The sequence below is a fragment of the Nematolebias whitei genome, chromosome 21 (genome assembly GCF_014905685.2).
Source record: "Nematolebias whitei isolate Nwh7 chromosome 21, NemWhi1, whole genome shotgun sequence".
In the NCBI taxonomy this organism is placed as follows: domain Eukaryota; kingdom Metazoa; phylum Chordata; class Actinopteri; order Cyprinodontiformes; family Rivulidae; genus Nematolebias; species Nematolebias whitei.
In genome coordinates, this window is record NC_056518.1 from 34,040,061 (window position 1) to 34,044,854 (window position 4,794).

Consider the following 4,794-nt stretch of genomic DNA (forward strand, 5'->3'; position numbering starts at 1 on the left):
ATACATACATACATACATACATACATACATACATACATACATACATATATATATATATATATATATATATATATATATATACATACATATATATATATATATATATATATACATACATATATATATATATATATAATTTTTTTTATTTAAACAGCTACAACTCTGTCACTTATCAACGCAAGATGATTTTAAATTAAAACTCTGGCATGAAAAGTGATATGCATTAAAGGAATGCTTCATTGCTCTTTCATCAATCCAGACAATCTGGATTATGCTAATCCTGCAGTAAAATGTGGCCGAGTGAAACGTACCTTCCCAGAGTTCGTCAACATTATTGAGTTGGACGCTGCTCTCTCTCTGTTGGATCAGCACCGTTGAGACGGTTCCATTCGTGATGATAAAAACGTCACCGTTTTTCTTCAGCTTCCACTCTGGTCGGGCTCCCAGGTCCTGCTCTGTTGTACATTTGATGCTGGTGTTGTAATGGTAAAACACAGGCCCATTTGGTGCAGTTAAAGTGACAATTCCTGTGAAAATAGAGATAAAGTTATTATACACGACATGGAGGAAAATAATGAGTCATTGGTGTCAGATGAAAATACCTGTCGTCTCCAGTTCGATTGAGCCTTGCAGTCTTTGACTCAGACTTAACGAACTGTTTATCAGATCTTGAGAGCTGAGGTTGGAGACTACCGACATTGCAAAATCTACAATAATGCTTCCAACACTTGTCAAGAAGAAAAATGTTTTTGTCAGAAAATGAAAACAGGCGTCTGCAGAAACAGCTCAACGTGAATATTGTTGAAACACACCTACCTGTACTGATTTATTGTTAAAGTGTCAAATCCTCTTAAGGTAGAGTACACTTCCTTTATCTAAAATGAGAACAACTGAGTTAATTTTTCCTGATCTTGGAAACAATAAATAAACTGATTTGAGGATTATTTTATTTTACATTTTGTGTCATGTTTTGGTTACACGTCTTAAAGCTGTCTGATGCCGGGCTGGTGAGACATGTTTGAAAAGTCCCCCCCTGCAAGGTGATTTGTCCTGCAACGTGAACTGCAGAGAAATGTTGAGGTTTACGTTCATTTGTTGCTTTTTGAAGGTGAATTTTACAGAGCAGTGACAACATCATCACATTTCTTTGGTTTGGGGGGTTTTCCACACTTTTTTGTGTCAGCAAACAAATTTTAAAACAAACGTAACGTGAAAACAACAAACGGGACGTTGATGCCCCCCGTCTCAGAGGGATTTGAATAGTGAATGTTTGCAGTACAAATTAAATCAATTAATTTTATTATTCAGTTCACACTAATATGGAAAACTACACTTTACATTTTACAATCTCAAAGTGCTACAATATAAAACATTTAGAGAGAATAAAACATGGACTTGGTACAGTCATTATCAGAAAAGGGAATATTTTGGCCAGACAAGATTATTGTAGAGGTAGATGTTGAGTGAGTCTGATGCGGGTACAAACCAAAATAACTTCTGTTTTTCATGTGTTTAATTGGAGAAAGTTGGCATTCATCCAGGCTTTTACCTCCTCAAGACAGGTGGTGAGAGAGGAGAGTGATGAACCTGCAGAATCTATTTCGATATAGAGCTGCAAGTCATCTGCATAACAATGAAAAGAGTTCCTGTGGTGAGTGATAATGTGACTGAGGGGGGACGCAAAGGGTAAATAATGTGTGCCCAAGGACTGACCCCTGAGGGACACCACAGGTGAGTCTGGGATCTTGCTTCCCTGATGGAGACTTTTACTCAGATCTGTCAGAGAGGTAAGAGCAGAACCATTCCAAAGCTGTCTCCGTCAATCCTGCAGTGTGTTGTAGGCAGTGGAGAAGTATCTGCAGTATCAAAATCTGAGCTCAAGTCCAGGAGGATCAGAAGGGAGGGAGAACCAGTAACAGCTGCCATCAGAAGGTCATTTGTGACCCTGACCAGACCTGTTTCCATGCTGTGAGCTGAACACTCAACACCACCAGCCTGATGAAGAAAGCTCATCAGAGACTCTACTTCCTCAGGCGGCTGAGACGAGCTGGTCTGGAAGCTCAGTCCTCACCTCCTTCTACATGTGTGCAGTGGAGAGCATCCTGTGCTCCAGCATCAACATGGAGGCTGCACAGCTGCAGAAAGAAAAGCTTTGCAGAGAGTGATGAAGGCTGCACAGAAGAAGATGTTGGAGTCAGCCTCCCCACCATCACAGACATCTACACCTCCAGATGCAAGAAGAGAGCCACCTGCATCATGAAGGACCCCACTCACCCAGCACACACACTTTTTGCCCCGCTCCCCTCAGGAAGGAGGTTGAGGAGCATTAAGTGTAGAACCACTAGACTCAGGAACAGCTTCTACCCTGAGACTCATGAATCTCTAATGAGGATAATCACTGTGAAGAATCACATCATGTTGCTGCTGATCTGTTTTATGTTGCTGCTGATCTGTTTCATGTTGCTGCTGATCTGTTTCATGTTGCTGCTGATCTGTTTTATGTTGCTGCTGATCTGTTTCATGTTGCTGATCTGTTTCAAGTTGCTGCTGATCTGTTTCATGTTGCTGTGTTCATTCGTGCTCATCTGCTCACACAGCCTCATGTTCGTGCTGCTGTTCGGCGTATTGTTTTTATGCTATGAGTGCTTAGTGTATTTTTAGTTGATGTTTTTCTTAGTTCATATCTTAGATGTTATTAATGTTTTTCTTTTACATTTCACTGTTGGATGTAACTGGGACCCTGTGTGCATAATTTCATTCCACCACATGTACCACATGTGATGGAATGACAAATAAAGAAACTCTGACTCCGATATATAAATATAAATAAATAAATAAAAACTGGTGTGTGTGTGTGTGTGTGTGTGTGTCTGTATCTAGGCTTAAGAAAAGTCTACAAACATTCACTTTTCAAATCCCTCAGCGACAGGGACGTTGGGATGCTGCTCGTTAGTTTGAAATGTGGCAAAACAAAGCAAAAGAGAATAAAGCTTTAAAATAAGTAAATACATTTTCACAGCACTTTGTACGTTCAGCAGTAAACGACATTTACCCGTAGACTTTGAAACACATGTCAGATACGAGTTTCCTGCGAGGGAGCATGAAGCCTCGCCACAACACGACGGATTGGACTTGCAGACGCCATCGCTCCACCTGTGGCCTGACATGCAGTCACACTGCGTGGAGGCGCCCACAAGTGTGCAGCCTTACGCACAAAAACAGAAGAAAAACACTTTTATTCGGTTTGTTTCTCAGAAAATCTAAACGTGAAGAAATACGTGATTTTATAATTTACTTGTTGTCATTTTCAGGTCTTCAATATGCCATTGCATGTTCATAGAAAAGCCTGATAAATGCCTTCTGATAATATCAAAGACGCTTTGGTCGATTATCAGTGTGGCATAATGCATCTTTGTCGAGTTCACTGAAACATACAAATATAACGTTAAAATACATTTGGTAACGATGTGTTCAAATAAATGTGCTCATTTCAAAAACCGAACTACTTTACTCTGTCCTGCAGCCTGTAAATAAAAAGAAAAACAGTTTTGTTACATTTATGGTTGTCATTTTATATTTGGAGAATTTAGTTTTTTATGAGATCGTGACAAACCTGGCTGATGTTAATCCCCAACATGAAAATAAAGAACCACATCTTGCTCCTGTGAAATATATGAATGAACATTTTAGCTGAAAATAAAACCTGTTCTCCCTTCAAAAAAATCAACTTTAATCCTCAAGTTGTTTCTTCTACTTTCAGCTACTTCAAATTATTCTTTATTCCATTTTTATTTTATTTTTCTTCGCTCTCTCTTGCGCTCCTGTCCAGCAGCTTTTAACTAAATCATTCAGTGATAATCATTTGCACTACATTTATGCAGGAATCTCTAGATAAATGTGATTTTTAAAACATTTTTAGAGTCAAAGCGAACAGAGCTGCCTCTGTGACGTTCGTACAAATTTAAATATTTGTGAAAAAGTGCTTCAGTTTAAGCTTGTAACCAGCATGAAGAGCAAATTGCATGACAGCGGAGTGATATTTGTGTTTTACTTTGTCTAACGATGTATCTGTGCTATAAATGCTCAATAAGTGTCATCATAATTACTTATAAAGTCAGCTGAAATTGAATGACAAGGCGACATTTAAACATTTTGAGTTTATATCAGCTGTAAACCATTTTGATAGCTTCGTCATCTTCTGTAAAAAAAATTTAATCAAACGAGCAAAATGATTGTTTTTAATAAAAATGGTACTTTTGTCAGGTTTTATCCTTTGAACCCTTTAAAGTGCAGATTTTCTCTTCATTTTAGACCAATAAACCTGTTTGTTAATAGTTAGAGGTGTTACTGCATCTGAAGTCTTAAAATGTAAAATAAAATAAAAAACTAAACAAAAATGGCGTTCATAGCTGATTGAGTTGTTACAAGTTCAAGTATAAAAATATAACTAAAATTAAAATACATTAATAAATAGAATAACAAAAAACTATAAACAATTAAATAAATTTACAAAGGTTACGTTTTGTAAATGTATCCATCTCTCTGTATTTTGCATGAAGAATTAATAAAGATCAGCTGACCCGTGTTCGCCAGGAGCTCCTCTCGGGGCCAAACACAGCAGAACCGTGAGAGTCGGTTATGTGGCGACGAGGTGAAGCTGAGAGATGCAAAGTAAAACGGCACCGACCGACTGTAATTTGACTTCCAAAACAGCGTCTTCCTGCTGTTTGTATCATAAAATCTCTGCCGTCGTACAGGGTCCTACATTTAACTTCACTTCCATGTTTCATATAT

General features: G+C 38.1%; 1 protein-coding gene across 1 annotated transcript in view; it reads left to right on the plus strand.

Moving 5' to 3' along the window:
- The window catches only part of LOC119427259 (required for meiotic nuclear division protein 1 homolog), a gene marked incomplete at its 5' end in the record, with an annotated part of 9,448 nt that overhangs the window by 3,802 nt on the left and 852 nt on the right, over nucleotides 1-4,794 (plus strand). The gene's annotated exons all lie outside the window — the stretch shown is intronic.